The sequence below is a fragment of the Elephas maximus genome, chromosome 22 (assembly GCF_024166365.1).
Source record: "Elephas maximus indicus isolate mEleMax1 chromosome 22, mEleMax1 primary haplotype, whole genome shotgun sequence".
Taxonomy (NCBI): domain Eukaryota; kingdom Metazoa; phylum Chordata; class Mammalia; order Proboscidea; family Elephantidae; genus Elephas; species Elephas maximus.
Window position 1 is genome coordinate 23,142,647 of NC_064840.1, and position 19,602 is coordinate 23,162,248.

General features: G+C 40.7%; 1 pseudogene; it reads right to left on the reverse strand.

Annotated features, from left to right (window-relative positions):
• Positions 1 to 1,882: 1,882 nt before the first annotated feature.
• Positions 1,883 to 2,675, reverse strand: LOC126066092 (tetraspanin-13-like; annotated as a pseudogene).
• Positions 2,676 to 19,602: the final 16,927 nt, after the last annotated feature.

Genomic DNA, 19,602 nt, shown 5'->3' on the forward strand with positions numbered 1-19,602 from the left:
AACGTCGGGCCACTCTCTCTGACAGTCTAGCCTCTCAAAGACCACTTATCTCTTTTCTTTGCTAAACTATGAGCTCTGAAAAGGGACACACAAGAAATTTAAGCAACTCCTGGCTTCAGGTTACTTAGGACGAGAAACACACAGTATGAAAAGGAGCTAACATTATGGATGTGCAAAATGGCCAAGGAGAAGAACAAATGTACGTGGAGGTTCCCAGGAGGCAAAGGCTGCTGTAGGCTAGGAAGGTCAAGGAAAACTCAGTACCAACTAGTTGCCATCGAGTCCACTCCAACTTAGGGTGAACCTGTGTGTGTCAGGGTAGAGCTGTGCTCCATAGTGTTTTCTTTTAGTTTCCATTTGCCTTAGTCATCTAGTGCTGCTCTAACAGAAATGCCACAAGTTGATGGCTTTAACAAACAGAAGTTTATTCTCTCACAGTCTAGTAGGCTGGAAGTCCAAATTCAGGTCCTCAGCTCCAGGGAATGGTATCCTCTTTCTGTCAGCTCTGGGGGAAGATCCTTATTATAAATCTTCCCCTGGACTAGGAGCTCCTCAGTGCAGGGACCCCGGGTCCAAAAACGTGCTTTTCTTCTGGTACTACTTTCTTGGTAGTATGAGGTCCCCCTATTTCTCTGCTCACTTTTTCCTTTTATATTTCAAAAGAGATTGGCTTAAATTGTAGATTAATCTTATAGACTGAGTATACATAACTGCCGATAATCCCATCTCATTAGCATCATAGAGACAGGATTTACAACACATAGGAAAATCACATCAGAAGACAAAATGGTAGATGAGCACATAATACTGAAAATCATGAAATAGAAGACAAAAGGGTGGATGACCACATACTACTGGAAATCATGACCTAGCCAAGTTGACACATATTTTAGGGGGACACAATTCAATCCATAACACCATTCTTTAATTTTTTTTACATAATATACAATACCAATTTCAAATTATGAGAGATCACGTTCAAATATGCATGGATTTGACAAGTTGCTGTTAAATACTGAGAAATACTGAAAAAGGTATTTAACCATTTATTTTTTAAGATGTAATCAAATATCTTTTCGCTACATGGGCCAACGTATCAATAGTGACATGTCTAAAAATGCAGTCTTTTGGACTTCGAATTATCACAAAATAATAATCAAGGTTATATAAATATACTTTCTTAATTACTCTAACTTGTTGTAAAGGTAAATGTTACATAATAGAATGCTTCGTAAGACTACTTCTCCATTGCACTTACCTGTAAAAGTTTAAAAACTAAACCAACGTTTTTCTAAAGACAACTGTTTCTAGAATACATTAATGTAGTCATAAAAGACTACTAGAACTAAAGTATCACTTTTGTATTAAGTTTTCACCACAACACATCTTTCCTAAAAAGACGAAAAAATTGAGATTTTGGATTTCCCTTACTGAATTTAACATGACAGAACTTCATACTCTCTGGCTTTTATAAACTTCAACTCTTTTTCTAGTAGGAACTATCTACACAGCACAGTGCTATATAAAATTATTCCAATGAAATGTGTATTCAGACTCACAATATGATCAACACTATAGTGCCATACAAAGCTTTTTTGCAGGTACGAATGCTAAGAATGGCCACAGCAGACAGTGCCAGGCACTGTGAATACAGCAGATCATAAGCACCACTGAGCGTCAGAGTTCGATTTTTTTTTTCAGCAATGAAAAGAAAAACATTTAGAGAAACCTGAGAGTAAAAGTGTATAATTTCAGTGTCAATTATGTAATTTTTCAGATACTATTTCCTCAATTAAATGGGCAAATCAGGTTAACTTAAAAATTACAGAAATTACAGAAAGTGAAAGAGATCAGAAAATGAATGATTTTCCTTGTTTTTCCATCACAGGAACGCACTAGGATTACTCGAGGATCTTTCTGGTTCCTGTAACTCTAGGTCAGCCAAACGCCCAGGATCTCTGTAAAACAGAACAGGCCAATGCTGCCAAGAAATCTCAAAACCTCTCTGGCATATTCTCCTATTATCAGAATACACGGCGAGCACTGGTGACAGCTTTTGAGACAGGTAGCCAAACAGGTGTCATTGGGCTAAAACTTCGGAAACCACAGCAGTTTAAATTTCTCTGGATGTCATTTCAAGCACTTGTTGTATTGTTCCAACCAATTTCCAGAAGCTAACCCTGTTGCTCCTGGTTCAGGGCTAAATAAGCCCAGGATACAGAACACTGAACAATAAATACAAGTAAGAGAATAATCATGTAAAAAAAAAAAAAAAAAAAAGAAAGAAATCTTATGGTGTTATTTGGCTCTAATAAGCCCACTAATGCAATCAGGAACGGAAGGGCGCCCACTGCAATGACCACACTGACCGCCCGGAGACTGGAAATCAGCCCAAAGCCAATGCCTCACACAGCAATTCCAATTAGCAGCAGACTGACCAAGATGTAGAGCGGGTTGAGGGAGCACAGGCAGTTCTTAGGACATGCGAAGTCCCCTGCAAACCATCCTGGAGCCTGTGGTTCCCGGCCACTGGGGAGCTTCCCAGGCAGCCACTTTGTCTTTGCTTTTGAGGTCTGCTCAGGCGAGGCAGAAGTGTGAACGCAGATGCGGTCCCAGGGCTGGCAGAGGTGGCTGGAGCTGCGGTGCCTGGTGCGCCTGCAGTGGCTCCAACCCATTCTGGAGCCTGCAGCCCATAGGGTTTTCAATGGCTGATTTTTCAGAAGTAGATTGCCAGGCCTTTCTTCTGAGGTGCCTCTGGATGGACTTGAACCTTCATCTTTCAGCCCCCAAGTGCATTAAACATTTGCACCACCCAGGGACTCCAATTTGAGCCAGGTCTTGTGTGTTAATTATCTATTGCCACAAGCAAATTACCTCAAAACTTAGTGGCTTAAAACAATAGCTATTTCTTTTCTCACAATTTCTTTTGGTCAGGAATCAGGGCAGCTTAGCTGGGTGCCTCTGGCTCAAGCTCTGTCATGAGGCTGCAATTGGGCTTTCAGACTAGAGGCTCTATAGGGGTGGAAACGAAACTGATTTCAAGCTCACTTCAATAGTCATTGGCAGGCCTTGGTTCCTTGCATATAAGCCACTCCACAGGGCTACCTCAAGACATGGTGCAGCTTCCCCCAGAACGAGAGATCAGGAGAGAGCAAGAATGCCCAAGACAGAAGCCACAGTCCTTTTGTAACATATCTGAGAAGTGAAATCCCATTCCTTTGCCATATTCTATTCATAGTAGGAGTCACTAGTTTCTGCCCACACTCAGAGAAGGGAATTGCACAAGTGTGTGAATACCCAGAGACAGAGACCACTGAGGCCATCCTAGCTGCCTACCACAGCTTGCTGGGTGGATAGGGTTTAAATAAGGCACAGAGAGCATTCCAGAGAGAATGAGGAGAGAACCTACAGAGCTTAGGAAGGGTTGATTGGGATGAATGGTTGGAGCAAGGTGTCTGAGTAGGAGGGTAGAAGGTAACTGAAGAGGTTGGCTGGATCCAGATTGAACTGGCTTTCAATGGTAGGCCAAAGAGTTTTATTTTCATACTTGGGCCCTTATTTGTATTCCCCACTCAACTGTAAGTTCTGCAAGGGTAGGAACTCTTATTTTATTCTCTGTATCTCTGGATTTACAATCACTGTATCTCTACGAGTTATGATAGAGATTGATGTGTGGTAAGTAATCAAGAAAACATGTTGAAGGAGTGAACCTGGGAAGTTGGTGCATAAGAGCTAATACAGAGTTGCTGGATTTTTTTTTTTTTTTTTTGAATTCTGATCTAATTCAGCCCCCAAAGAAGGCCACATCCTTTTGGAGCTCCCAACCAAGATGCAAATACCATCCCCTAGTTCTTTTTTTTTTCCCCCCAAGGTCTTTTTTTTTTTTTTTAATGGTGCTTTAGGTAAAAGAAAGTTTACAGCTCAAATTAATTTCTCATTCAAAAATGTATACACGTATTGTTTTGTGACATTAGCTGCAATCCCCACAATGTGATAGCACACTCCCCCTTTCCACCCCGGGTTCCCTGTGTCCATTCAACCAGTCCCTGTCACTTCCTGCCTTCTCATCCTGCTTTTGGACAGGAGCTGCCCATTTGGTCTCATATATCTGATTGAACTAAGAAGCAGATTCTTCACATGTATCATTTTTTGTTTTATAGTCCTGTCTAATCTTTGTCTGAAAAGTGGGCTTGGAGAATGGTTTCAGTTCTAGGTTAACAGAGTATCCAGGGGCCATAGTTTCGGGGTTCCTCCAGTCTCTGTCAGACCATTAAGTCTGGTCTTTTTACGTGAATTTGAATTCTGTTCTACTTTTTTCTCCTGCTCTGTCTGGAACTCTCTGTTGTGTTCCCTGTCATTGGCGGTAGCTGGACACCATCTAGTTTTTCTGGTCTCAGGCTGGTGGAGTCTCTGGTTCATTTGGCCTTTTAGTCCTTTGGGCTAGTATTTTCCTTGTGTCTTTGGTTTTCTTCATTTTCCTTTGCTCCAGGTGGGATGGGACCAATAGAAGTATCTTAGATGGCCGCTTGTAAGCTTTTAAGACCATAGATGACACTCGCTAAAGTGGGATGTAGAGCATTTTCTTTATAAACTGTTATGCCAGTTGACCTAAATGTCCCCTGAAACAGTGCTCCCCAGAGTAACCCCAGCTACTCTGTCCCTCAAAAGTGTTTGAATACGCCCAGGAAATTGCTTTGCTTTTGCTTTGGTCCAGTTGTGCTGACTTCCCCTGTATTGTGTGTTGTCCTTCCCTTCACCAAAGTTGGTCCTTGTCTACTATCTAGTTAGTAATTTCCCTTCCCTCTCCACCCTCCTAACCATCAAAGAATGCTTTTTTTCTGTGTGTAAACCTTTTCTTGAGTTCTTATAATAGTGAGTTCATACAATATTTGTCCTTTTGTGACTGACTTCTTTCACTCAGCATAACGCCCTCCAGATTCATCCATGCTGTGAGATGCTTCGAAGATTCATCATTGTTCTTTATTGTTGCATAGTATTCCATAGTGTGTATGTTCCATAATTTCTTTATCCATTCGTCTGTTGATGGGCATTTAGGTTGTTTCCATCTTTTTTTCTATTGTGAACAGTGCTGCAGTGAACGTGGGTGTGCATATGTTTATTTGTGTGATAACTCTTATTTCTCTTGGGTATATTCCTAGGAATGGGATTGCTGAATCATATGTATTTCTATGGAAATACCACATTTCTAAGGAAGTGCCGTATCATTTTCCAAAGTGGTTATAACATTTTACATTCCCACCAGCAGTGCATAAGAGTTCCAATCTCTCCACAACCTCTCCAATATTTGCTATTTTGTGTTCTTTTTGAATTAGTGCCAGCCTTGTTGAGGTGAGATGGTTTTGATTTGCATTTATCTAATGGCTAATGATTGTGAGCTCATGTGTCTGTTGCTGCCTGAATGTCTTCTTTGATGATGTGCCTGTACATATCCTTTGGCCATTTTTAATTGGATTGTTTTTTTGTTGTTGAGGTGTTGCAGTATCTTACAGATTTTAGAGATTAGACCCTTACTGGATATGCCAAATATTTTTTCCAAGTCTATAGGTTGTCGTTTTACTCTTTTGGTGAAGTCTTTTGATGAGGATAAGTGATTGATTTTTAGGAGCTCCCAGTTATCTAGTTTCTTCTCTGGTGTTTGTGCATTGATAGTTATGGCTTGCATTCTATTTATGCCATGCATTAGGGCTCCTAGCATTGTACCTATTTTTTCTTCCATGATCTTTATCGTTTTAAATTTTATATTTAGGTCTTTGACCCATTTCGTGTTACTTTTTGTATGTGGTGTGAGGTATGGGTCTTATTTCATTTTTTACAGATAGATATCCAGTTATCTAGTTATGGACACCCAGTTATCTTCAACCGTTTGTTAAGAGACTGTCTTTTCCCCATTTAAGGGACTTTGGGACTTTGTCAAATATCAGCTGCTCGTAGGTGGATGGATTTCCGTCTGGGTTCTCAATTCTGTTCCATTGGTCTATGTGTCTGTTGTACCAGTACCAGGCTGTTTTGTCTACCGTGGCAGTATAACACGTGCAAAATCAGGTAATGTGAGACCTCTCACTTTGTTCTTCTTCTTCAGTAGTCCCCTAGTTCTAAGGTAGCATTTTTCTAATTACTATTCATATAACAAAGTGGAAAAACTGAGCTTTACTCATGGGCCTCCATCCTTTTCTCTTCCTAAAAAAGACAAACTTAGTGTCCAAGAGCAGACAAAACTGGTTTCCTCCTGTGCAGCTCTTCAGATGCATAACTCACAGCTCTACTGGGCAAGGTCCTCATGCCTGGGCGTGACCATGAGCCACTGCCTCTCCATCTTTCCTGCTAGCCATACTGTCTCCAGGAAGTATTTTTTTTAATATTTTATTTTTGGTGAAAATATACACAGCAAAATATAACCCATTCAACAATTTCTACATTGACATAGGTTACATTCTTCCCATTGTGTCATCATTCTTGTTATCTCTACCCAATTATTTCACACTTTCGAGTTTGATTCACTGCCTCCTAAATTTCTCATCTATAATTTAGAGCTACCATTGTCATTTTGATCCCATATAGATTATTCTTTAAGATGGGGCCATGCTTAAAGTAAACATTTTTTTACTAATTGAGCCAAACTGTTGTTTGGTTTAATGATGACTTCAGCGATAATTTAGGTTCAAGGATTAAAGATTGTCTCAGGACATTAGATTTGGGTGCTCTTCCAGTCTCAATGGGTCAGAGTCTGGGTTCCATAAGAATTTTAAATTCTTTCCACATTTTACCCTCTTTTGGTCAGGATCTATCTATTGAGACCCTGATCAAAGTATTCAGTAACGGTAGCTGGGCACCATCCAGTTGTTTTTGTCCCATGGCAAAGGAACAGGGCTTCAATCAGGTTCAGAACAGTTCAGGAACATTTCAATAATTGCCCAAGTAAACGAGGGCAGCATTTGTGTGGCACGGCAACCAAATCTGTTTCCAATCAGATTTTGACCCAAGTAGGAAACAAAGAGCAGTGCCCAGCTCAAAGATGGCAGCCAACCATGCCGCTTTGAATGTGTGTTGCTCTCCACAGTCCTGCCAATAATCCAGTCTCTTGTATCAGACCCCTGAAACTTTCAAGATCCGTGTGGGAGATTGGATTACTGGCAGAACTATAGGGTTGCTATGAGTCCAAATCGACTCAGTGGCAGCAGGTTTGGTTTGGTTTTGGTTTGTGGAGAGTGACACACATTCAAAGCAGCATTATCGGCCACCGTCTTTGAGTTGGGCACCACTGTGTGTCTCCTACACAGGTGAAAATCTGATGGGCAACATATTTGCTTGCTATGCAATGTGTAATGTATAATACACTGCCCTTATTTATGTCAGCAATTACTGAACTGTTCTGAACCAGTATGAAGTCCTGCAAAGGAGGCAGTTAGACCTGTGGCCCAGTTCCTTCTCTGATTCCTGGGTCTCCTTCTTTCCAGGAGCCGTTTTTGTGTGGTACTCCTCAGCAACAAGGGAGAACCTGTTCTGGGGAAGGGAGTAAGGAGAGTAGAATTTTAGGGTGGCCAGGTTGGTTATCAATGTGTGTCCTGCCCCTCATCCATGCTCTTATGAAGGGTTGATGATCTCCCATTTTCAGAGATGGTGATAGATCATTCTTACAAATTCTTCACACCACAATCTTGGTGAATTTACAACAGCCTCCCAGTTGGTTTTCCCAGTTAACGGAGGTGGCATTGTTATCTCTGCCCTGCATATGAGGAAACAGACCAGGAGGGTGAACAGAATCCCCGCCCCCAAGTCGCAGAGTCTAGGACTTTGGTTTCTGACACCTGGCAGGCCCTTTCTATGCTCAGCTTCGGCCACTCACATCTGGCCCTGCTGTGTCCCCTAGATTCTAACTGCCCACTTCTCCTGCCTTCTGCCTTGCTGCATCTTTCAAAGTGACAATAAGCTGCTGGACAATTACTAATAATCCACACTGATTTGTTAGTGAGTGAGTGATTACTCAGGAGGGGGGATCCCGGCCAACCACTTGCAAAATATTTTCTTCACATACCACATATTTTAATTCTAATAAAAATTCTGTAAGGCAGATCCTTTTTTTTTTTTTTTTTAACTTTTTATTGTGCTTTAAGTGAAAGTTTACAGATCAAGTCAGACTCTCATACAAAAATTCATATACACCTTGCTACATACTCCTAGTTGCTCTCCTCCTAATGAGACAGCACACTCCTTCTCTCCACCCTCTATTTCCATGTCCATTCAGCCATCTTCTGTCCTCCTCTGCCTTCTCGTCTCCCCTCCAGACAGGAGCTGCCCACATAGTCGCATGTGTGTACTGGAGCCAAGAAGCTCACTCCTAACCAGAATCACTTTCTATCCTATAGGCCAGTCCAATCCCTGTCTGAAGGGTTGGCTTTGGGAATGGTTCCTGTCTTGGGCTAACAGAAGGTCTGGGGACCAAGACCTCCGGGGTCCTGCTAGTCTCAGTCCGACCATTAAGTCTAGTCTTTTTACTAGAATTTGAGGTCTGGATCCCACTGCTCTCCTGCTCTCTCAGGGGCTCTCTGTTTTTTTACTTGTCAGGGCAGTCATTGGTTGTAGCCGGGCACTATCTAGTTCTTCTGGTCTCAGGTTGATGTAGTCTCTGATTTATGTGGCCCTTTCTGTCTCTTGGGCTCATAATTACCTTGTGTCTTTGGTGTTCTTCATTCTCCTTTGATCCAGGTGTGTTGAGACCAATTGATACATCTTAGATGGCCGCTTGCTAGCGTTTAAGACCCCAGACACCACTCTCCACAGTGGGATGCAGAATGTTTTCTTAACAGATTTTATTATGCCAATTGACCTAGAGGTCCCCTGAAACCATGGTCCCCAAACCACCGCCCCTGCTACACTGACCTTCGAAATGTTCGGTTTGTTCAGGAAACTTCTTTGCTTTTGGTTTAGTCCAGTCGTGCTGACCTCGCCTGTATTGTGTGTTGTCTTTCCCTTCACCTAAAATAGTTCCTGTCTACTATCTAATTAGTGAATATCCCTCTCCTCTCTTCTTCCTTCCCCACCCCCCCATAGCCATCAAAGAATATTTTCTTCTCTGTTTAAACTATTTCTTATAATAGTGGTCTCATACAATATTTGGCCTTTTGCAACTGACTAATTTCACTCAGCATAATGCCTTCCAGATTCCTCCATGTTATGAAATGTTTCACAGATTCATCATTGTTCCTTAGCGATGTGTACTATTCCGTTGTGTGAATATACCATAATTTATTTATCCACTCATCCATTGATGGGGACATCGATTGCTTCCATCTTTTTGCTATGGTAAACAGTGTTGCAGTGAACACGGGTGTGCATATATCTGTTCATGTAAAGGCTCTAATTTCTCTAGGATATATTCCAAGGAGTGGAATTGCTGGATCATATGGTAGTTCTATTTCTAGCTTTTTAAGGAAGTGTCAAATAGATTCCCAAAGTGCATGTAACCTTTTTACATTCTTCCCAGCAGTGCATAAGTGTTCCAGTCTCTCCACAACCTCTCCAACATTTATTATTTTGTGTTTTTAGGATTAATGTCAGCCTTGTTGGAGTGAGATGGAATCTCATTATAGTTTTGATTTGCATTTCTCTAATGGCTAATGATTGTGAGCATTCCTCATATATCTGTTACCTACCTGAATGTCCTCTTTAGTGAATTGTCTGTTCATATCCTTTGCCCATTTTTTAATTGGGTTATTTGCCTTTTTGTTGTTGAGTTTTTACAGTATCATGTAGATTTTAGAGATCAGATGCTGATCAGAAATGTCATAGCTAAAACTTTTTCCCAGTCTGTAGGTAATTTTTTTACTGTTTTGGAGAAGTTTTTGGATGAGCATAGGTATTTGATTTTTAGGAGCTCCTAGTTAAAAAAAAAAAAAAATTTTTTTTTAGTTATCTAGTTTCTTTTCTGGTATTTGTGCATCATTAGTAATGTTTTATATACTGTTGATGCCGTGTATTAGGACTCGTAGCATTGTCCCTATTTTTTCTTCCATGATCTTTATCGCTTTAGATTTTATATTTAGGTCTTTGATCCATTTTGAGTTAGTTTTTGTGCATGGTATGAGGTATGGGTCTTGTTTCATTTTTTTGCAGATGGATATCCAGTTACACCAGCACCATTTGTTAAAGAGACTAACTTTTCCCCGTTTAACTGATTTTGGGCCTTTGTCAAATATCAGCTGCTCATATGTGGATGGATTTATGTCTGGATTCTGAATTCTGTTCCATCGGTCTATATATCTGTTGTTGTACCAGTACCAGGCTGTTTTGACTACCGTGGCAGTATAATATGTTCTAAAATCAGGTAGTGTGAGGCCTCCCAGTTTGTTCTTCTGTTTTCAGTAATGCTTTTCTTATCCAGGGCCTCTTTCCTTTCCATATGAAGTTGGTGATTTGTTTCTCCATCTCATTAAAAAATGTCATTGGAATTTGGATTGGAACTGCACTGTATCTATAGATCGTTTTGGGTAGAATAGACATTTTCACAATGTTGAGTCTTCCTATCCATGATCAAGGTTTGTTTTTCCACTTACGTAGGTCTCTTGGTTTCTTGCAGTAGTGTCCTGTAGTTTTCTTTTTATAGATCTTTTAAGTCTTTGGTAAGATTTCTTCCTAAGTATTGTATCTTCTTGGGGGTTACTGTAAATGATATTGATTTGGTAATTTCCTCTTTGAAGTTCTCTTTGTTGGTATAGAGGAATCCTACTGATTTTTTATATGTTTATCTTGTATCCTGATACTTAGCTGAAATCGTCTATTAGTTTCAGTAGTTTTGTTGAGGATTCTTTAGGGTTTTCTGTGTATAAGATCATGTCATCTGCAAATAGAGATATTTTACTTCTTCCTTACCAATCTGAATGTCCTTTATTTATTTATTTAGCCTAATTTCTCTGGCTAGCAAGAATCGATGAAGTAAAAGAACGGAACAGAAGATTTCAAAGGGCCTCTCAAGAAGACAAAGTAAAGTGGTATAATGACATGTGCAAAGAACTGGAGATGGAAAAACAAAAGGGAAGAACACACTTGGTGTTTCTCAAGCTGAAAGAACTGAAGAAAAAATTCAAGCCTCAGGTTGCAATAGTGAAAGATTCCATGGGGAAAATATTTAAACCACACAGGAAGCATCAAAAGAAGATGGAAGGAATACACAGAGTCATTACATCAAAAAGAATTAGTGGATGTTCAACCATTTCAAGAGGTGGCATATGATCAGGGACCAATGGTACTGAAGGAAGAAGTCCAAGCTGCTCTGAAGGCACTGGCGAAAAACAAGGCTCCAGGAATTGATGGAATATCAATTGAGATGTTTCAACAAACAGATGCAGTGATGGAGGTGCTCACTCGTCTTTGCCAAGAAATATGGAAGACAGCTTCCTGGCCAACTGACTGGAAGAGATCCATATTTATGCCTATTCCCAAGAAAGGTGATCCAACCAAATGTGGAAATCATAGAACAATATCATTAATATCACACGCAAGCAAAATTTTGTTGAAGATCATTCAAAAATGGCTGCAGCAGTATATCGTCAGGGAACTGCCGGAAATTCTGGCCAGTTTTAGAAGAGGACGTGGAACCAGGGATATCATTGCTGATGTCAGATGGATCCTGGCTGAAAGCAGAGAATACCAGAAGGTTGTTCACCTGTGTTTTATTGACAATGCAAAGGCATTTGACTGTGTGGATCAAAACAAACCATGGATAACACTCCAAAGAATGGGAATTCCAGGACACTTAATTGTGCTCATGAGGAACCTTTACATAGATCAAGAGGCAGTCGTTCGGACAAAACAAGGGGATACTGATTGGTTTAAAGTCAGGAAAGCTGTGTGTGTCAGGGTTGTATTCTTTCATCATACCTATTTAATCTGTATGCTGAACAAATAATACGAGAAGCTGGACTATATGAAGAAGAATGGGGCATCAGGATTGGAGGAAGACTCATTAACAACCTGCGTTATGCAGATGACACAACCTTGCTTGCTGAAAGTGAAGAGGACTTGAAACACTTGCTAATGAAGATCAAAGACCACAGTCTTCAGTAGGTATTACACCTCAACATAAAGAAAACAAAAATCCTCACAATTGGACCAATGAGCAACATCATGATTAATAGAGAAAAGATTGAAGTTGTCAAGGACTTCATTTTACTTGGATCCGCAATCAACAGCCACGGAAGCAGCAGTCAAGAAATCAAAAGGCGCATTGCATTGGGCAAATCTGCTGCAAAGGACCTCTTCAAAGCGTTGAAGAGCAAAGATGTCACCCTGAAGACTAAGGTGCGCCTGACCCAAGACATGGTATTTTCAATCACATCATATGCATGTGAAAGCTGGACAATGAATGAGGAAGACCGAAGAAGAGTTGACGCCTTTGAATTGTGGTATTGGCAAAGAATATTGAATATACCGTGGACTGCCAAAAGAACGAACAAATCTGTCTTGGAAGAAGTGTGGCCAGAATGCTCCTTAGAGCCAAGGATGACGAGACTGCGTCTTACATACTTTGGACGTTGTCAGGAGGGATGAGTCCCTGGAGAAGGACATCATGCTTGGCAGAGTACAGGGTCAGCGGAAAAGAGGAAGACCCTCAATGAGGTGGATTGACGCAGTGGCTGCAACAATGAGCTCAAGCATAACAATGATTGTAAGGATGGCGCAGGACCGGGCAGTGTTTTGTTCTGTTGTGCATAAGGTCGCTATGAGTCGGAACCGACTCGACGGCACCTAACAACAACAACAACAACAGGACCTCCAGCACAATGTTGAGTAAGAGTGGTGATAAAGGGCATCCTTGTCTGGTTCCTGATTTCAAGGGGAATGCTTTTAGACTCTCTCCATTTAGGACGATGTTGGCTATTGGCTTTGTATAAGTGCCCTTTATTATGTTGAGGAATTTTCCTTATATTCTTCTTTTGCTGAGAGTTTTTATCATGAATGGGTGTTGAACTTTGTCAAATGCCTTTTCTGCATCAATTGATAAGATCATATGGTTCTTGTCTTTTGTTTTATTTATATGATGGATTACATTAATTGTTTTTCTAATGTTGAACCATCCCTGTGTTCCTGTATGAATCCCACTTGGTCATGGTGAATTATTTTTTTGGTATGTTGTTGAATTCTATTGGCTAGAATTTTGTTGAGGATTTTTGCATCTAAGTTCATGAGGGATATAGGTCTGTAATTTTCCTTTTTTGTGGTGTCGGTACCTGGTTTTGGTATCAGGGATATGCTGGCTTCATAGGATAAGTTAGAGAGTATTCAATCCTTTTCTATGCTCTGAAATACCTTTAGTAGTACTGGTGTTAACTCTTTGAAAGTGTGGTAGAACTCTCCAGTGACGCCGTCAGAGCCAGGGTTTTTTGGGGGGGAGGGGGGCAGTTTTTTAATTGCCTTTTCAATCTCTTCTTTTGTTATGTGTGCATTAGTTGTTCTACCTCTGTTTGTGTTAGTTTAGGTAGGTAGTGCATTTCTAGAAATTCATCCATTTCTTCTAGGTTTTCAAATTAATTAGAGTACAATTTTTCTTAGCATTCTGATATGATTCTTTAAATTTCAGTTGGGTCTGTTGTGATATTGCCCATCTCATTTCTTATTTCGGTTATTTGCTTCTTCTCCTGTTTTTCTTTTGTCAGTTTGGCCAGTGATTTATCAATTTTGTTAATTTTTTCAAAGAACCAGCTTTTGGTCTTGTTAACTCTTTCAATTGTTTTTTTTCTGTTCTCTATTTCATTTAGTTCTGCCCTAATTTTTATTATTTGCTTTCTTCTGGTGCCTGAGGGTTTCTTTTGTTGCTCTCTTCCTATATGTTCAAGTTGTAGGGATAATTCTTTGATTTTGGCCCTTTCTTCTTTTTGTATGTGTGCATTTATTGATATAAACTGACCTCTGAGCACTGCTTTTGCTGTGTCCCAAAGGTTCTGATAAGAAGTGTTTTCATTCTCATTGGATTCTATGAATCCCTTTATTCCATCCTTCATGTCTTCTATACCCAGTATTTTTTGAGCAGAGTATTGGTCAGTTTCCAAGTGTTTGATATCTTTTCCCTGCTTTTTCTGTTATTGATTTCTACTTTTATGGGCTTATGGTCAGAGAAGATGCTTTTAATATTTCGATGTTTTGGATTCTGCTAAAGCTTGCTTTATGACCTAATGTGTGGTCTATTCTAGAGAACGTTCCATGTGTGTTGGAAAAGAAAGTATACTTGGCTGCTGTTGGGTGGAGTGTTCTGTATATGTCTATGAGGTCAAATTGTTTAATTGTGGCATTTAGATTTTCTGTGTCTTTATTGTGCTTCTTTCTGGATGTTCTGTCCTTCACTGAAAGTGGTGTGTTGAAGTCTCCTACATAATTGTGGAGCCGTCTATCTCACTTTTCAATGCTGTTAGAGTTTGTTTTATGTATCTTGCAGCCCTGTCATTGGGTGAATAAATATTTAATATGGTTATATCCTCCTGGTGTATTGTCCCTTTAATTATTATATAGCGCCCTTCCTTATCCTTTGTGGTGGATTCAACTTTAAAGTCTATTTTGTCAGAAATTAATATTGCCACTCCTGCTCTTTTTTGATGGTTGTTTGCTTGATATATATATATTTTTTTCCATCCTTTAAGATTTGGTTTGTTTGTGTCTCTAAGATGTGTCTCTTGTAGGCAGCATATAGACGGATTGTGTTTTTTTATCCATTCTGCCACTGTCTGTCTCTTTATTGGTGCATTTAGTCCATTTACATTCAGCGTAATCATGGATAAGTATGAGTTTAGTGCTGTCGTTTTGATGTCTTTTTTTGTGTGTTTATTTGACAGTTTCTTTTTCCCACCTAATTTTTTGATCTGAGTAGTTTATCTATACATATTGTCTCTTCCTCTTATTCATTGCTGTTGATTTTGTTTTTGCTGAGTCTTTATTTTGATGAGTAGGATTGTTAGTCTCCTTTGTGGCTACTTCAATATTTACACCTATTTTTCTAAGTTTAAACCTAAGTTTTATTTCTTTATATCGCCTTGACTTCCTCTCCATATGAAAGATCTATGACTCCATTTCTTAGTCCCTCTTTATTGTTTTAATGTTGTCTTGTTTTACATAATGACATAGCTTTTTGCCTGTTTTGAGCATTTTTTTATCTTGATTTATTTTTGAGATTTCCATATCTGTGTTGACATCTGGTTGCTCTGTCCTGTGTTCTAGTCTTGAGTTGATATCTGATATTATTGATTTTCTAACCAGAGAACTCCCTTTAGTATTTCTTGTAGTTTTGGTTTGGTTTTTATGAATTCCTTGAACTTCTGTTTATCTGGAAATGTCCTAATTTCACCTTCATATTTGAGAAACAGTTTTGCTGGATATATGATTTTTGGTTGGCAATTTTTTTCCTTCAATGCTTTGTGTAAGTCATCCCATTGCCTTCTTGCCTGCATGGTTTCTTCTGCGTAGTCTGAGCTTTTTCTTCTTGACCCTCTTTTGTAGGTGACTTTTTGTTTATCCCTAGCCACTCTTAAAATTCTCTTTATCTTTGGTTTTGGCAAGTTTGATTGTATTATGTCTTGGTGACTTTCTCTTGAGATCTACTTTATGTGGAGTTTGATGAGTATCTTGGATAGATATCTTTTCATCTTTCACCATATCAGGGAAGTTTTCTGCCAATAAATCTTCAACAATTCTCTCTGTATTTTCTGTTATCCCTCCCTGTTCTGGTATTCTAATCACTTGTAGGTTATTTTTCTTGATAGAGTCCCACATGATTCTTTGGGTTTCTTCATTTTTTTAAATTCTTTTATCTGATTTTTCTTCAAATATATTGATGCCAAGTGTTTTATCCTCCATCTCACTAATTCTTCCTTCCTCTTCCTCATTCTGGTCCTCTGACTTTCTATTGAGTTGTCTAATTCTGTAATTTTATTGTTAATCTTCTGAATTTCTGATTGATATCTCTCTGTGGATTCTTGCAGCCTATTAAATTTTTCATTATGTTCTTGAATAACCTTTTTAATTTTTTCTACTGATTTATCTGTATGTTCCTCGGCTTGTTCTGCGTTTTGCCTGATCTCTTTCCTGGTCTCGTTCATGATGTGTTGAAGAGTTCTGTGTATTAATCTTTTGTATTCTGTATCTGGTAATTCTAAGAAGACACCTTCATCCAGAAGATTCCTTGATTCTTTGTTTTGAGAGCTTGTTTAAGTGATCAAGGTCTGCTTCCTTATGGGTTTGATATTGACTGTTATCTATGAGCCATGTGTAAGTTATCATAGTAGTTTATTTTATGTTTGCTTACTATATCTTAGCTTCTTTGTTTTGTTTTGATATGCTGAAGTAAGTTGCTTGAGTGAGCTAGCTTGATTATTTCTGCCTTTGAAGCTCTAACGTCCTGTTACCAGAGGGCTAGAGCTGTTATCAGGTATATGAGCCTAGGAGTCCATTCACTTTTCTTGTATGGATTCAGGTCAGGTGTCCAGGTAGTTGGTCATCAAGTGTGTGGTACAGGCTTTGTCCTACAGTCTTAGAGAGGCAGGGGTATCTGGTTGCAGAAGGAGGTCATGCTCTGAACAAGGAAGGGGGCTGACAACTGTTCCCCAAGAGTCTGTGAGGAAAGCACGTTCCTGTTCCCTAGAGTGCACAGGTGGGTGGGTTCTGCAGACAGACCATGGGCACCCAGTGCTTTTGGTTGTAAGGACTGGAAGGTACCACTTATCCTTGGACCCCTGTCGTGGGTGGCTAGGTGACGTGGGTGGAGCCACCAGTTCTTAGGCCCCTGGTGTGGGTAGGTGAGGACCCTGTTTAATAGGCAAAGTGGTATTGAACATCAAACACCCACCTCTCCACCACACAGAGGCAGATCCTATTATGATCCCTGGTTTTCAGAAGAAGAAATGGACTCAGAAATTAGGTAGCTAGCTCAGGATCACACAGGTTAAGTACAGAGTTGGGACTTGAACCCAAATACTGTGTGCTCTTCCTACTGCAGCTTGTTCCATAGTCAGACTTTACTCATCAGCTTAGAATACTATTTGGCTCCCTGAAGTTCTCCTTAGAGGTGCCTTCTTCCCCCTCCTCACCTCCCCTGACCCCTCCTCTCCTGAGCTCTCTCAGGTTTGGGGCTAGACTCTCAGCTCCATTCCTGCTTAGCTGTGGTGACCTCCAACATATTTTTCTTCTCCTCACTGGGCTTTTGTTTTCTTCATCTGTGAAGTTAAGGCACTAAATGGGGTCATTTCCCAGTTTTAAGGTTATAGAAAACTATCCATTTTATTTATTCAGCAAGTATTTGTTGAGTCCCTGCTGTAGGCTGAGCACTGTGCTAGGTGCTAAGAACAGAGCAGGGGACAAGACAGACCAGGTCTCTGCCCAAGAGGAGTCTACTTTCTTCCAGATGAGCATCAAGGGTGAGAGATTTACCCAGGGACACCAAGTGTGATGCAGTGGGGAAGGGACCCTGGGATCTGCTTCTTTCATTCCTGTTCTGGCTGTATTTCTCCATACTGGGCTTTGTGCTGGGAATGGTGCTGGCTCATGGTTCACCTTAGCTCTCGAATTAGATTGTGGCCTCTCTGACAGGAGGAGCCATGGTGGAGCAGTGGTTAGGAGCTCGGCTGCTAACCAAAAGGTTGGCAGTTCAAATCCACCAGCTGCTTCTTGGAAATCCTGTGAGGCAGTTCCACTCTGTCCTATAGGGTCACTATGAGTCAGAATGGACTCGAGAGCAATGGGTTTGGTTGTTGGTTTTGGGCTCTCTGAAGGGTGTAATCTGCACTTTGCTGTGACTGCTGGTGGTAGCTGTCATAGAACCCACTCTTAAAAAAAAAACTCTTAAGGAGTCACCATTTCAACACCTCAAAGCAGAAACTCTCCAGTTTCCACTGAACTTTAAGACAGGAGGACAAAAATCAGAGCCTGATACGCAGCTAGCTCCCAGCTCACTTTTAGTTGTGCTACCAGGGCTGTTCACCACCCTCAGGCAGTGCCTCCCTGCCCCACTCTACCCTGCTCTTTCCAAACAAGGACCTGTCAGCCTGGATGATTTGCGGACATTTGCTGTGCAATGGCCACCACTCCTTGTATATCTCTATTCTCAAGCTGAGACAGCGAAGAGAGGCTAAGTAGTCACTCTACTGAGGTAGCAATAAGTGGCAGCTGTGGAATGAGCTCCATGCTATTTCCCAGATAGGAACACTTTCATACATGTGTTATGTATTTTGCATGACCCTTAGCAGCTCATAAAACCTGGGCATCTGCAGGTTGGCACCTATATGTAGAACACGTACCTGTATTGACAGGTGTTTGCACTGTAAGCACTCAAAAACAAACAAACCCAATTGTCATTGAGTCAACTCCAACTCATGGCAACCCCAAGTGTTAGAGTAGGACTTAGCTCCACAGGACTCTCTTGGCTGTAATCTTTACAGAAGGAGGTTGCCAGGCCTGAGTGGCACAAACCGTTAAGCATTTGGCTACTAACCGAAAGGTTAGAGATTTGAACCTACCCAGAGGCACCTGGCAATCTACTCCCAAAAATGAACCACTGAAAACCTTATGAAGCACAGTTCTACTCTGACGCCCATGGAGGCACCATGAGTCACAATGACTCGCCAATAACTGAAAGCACTCCCGAAACCGTCAAGTCGATACCAACTCATGGTGACCCCATAGGGTTACTGCCACATCTTTTTCCCTCAGAGCCAGTCGATGGCTTTAAGCACTGCACCACCGGGGCTCCTTTGTAAGCATTCAGTAAGTGTTAATTTCACCATCCTTCACCATACCCCCTCCCTTTTTTGTTTTAAATTTTATCAAAGTTATATAGGCACATAGATTAAGAAGTCAACTAGTTCTGCAAGGTTTGTTGAGACAAAGAGCCTCAGTCTTCAGCCTCCTCCCCGCCCCCACTTCCCCTTCCCTGGAGGGACCACCTTCAACTTGTTTAGCTAATTCGTCTGGAATTCACCTATCTCTAAATAACATGTTTGTATTGCTACTTCCTGATCTTTCAGTGTAGGCATTATCAGTGGACTTCCCACTATGGAAGATGAGGATTTGGCGCCCTTTTCCCCACTTGCCCTGCTTCCCATACACATACACTTCCCAGGCCACCTTGCTCCCAGTATATTATTTTGGAATGTTCATTAGATTAATAGTTAGTGTGTTTATTATTATGACAGTGTAAATGCCACTCACAGCAAAACCATGTAGTCAACTATGATTACTTTTCCTTTCCAACGTATCTTTTTTTTTTTTGTATACTTAGGATTCTAAGGTCTGATCACTAATGAATCCTAAACGCTGCCCAGTTGTCAGATCTCCTCTCAATGTGTACTTGGAAAAGCCTCTGGAGCCTTCTCCCCTGCTCTGGCAGACGCAGCACCTCCCTTTGCCATCAACTGGGGATCCCTTGCCTCTTTCCTCTGCTGGATCACCTGCTTCCTAGTTCCCATATCTTCTGATTTCTTGCCTCCTTTCTTCTTTTTGATGACGTATGCCCTCCAGGAGCTTCCTGAGTGTGCAGGAGAGGTACAGATTTTGAAATCTTGCACATCTGACATGTCCGGCACTTGATTGATTATGTGTGGAGTTCCA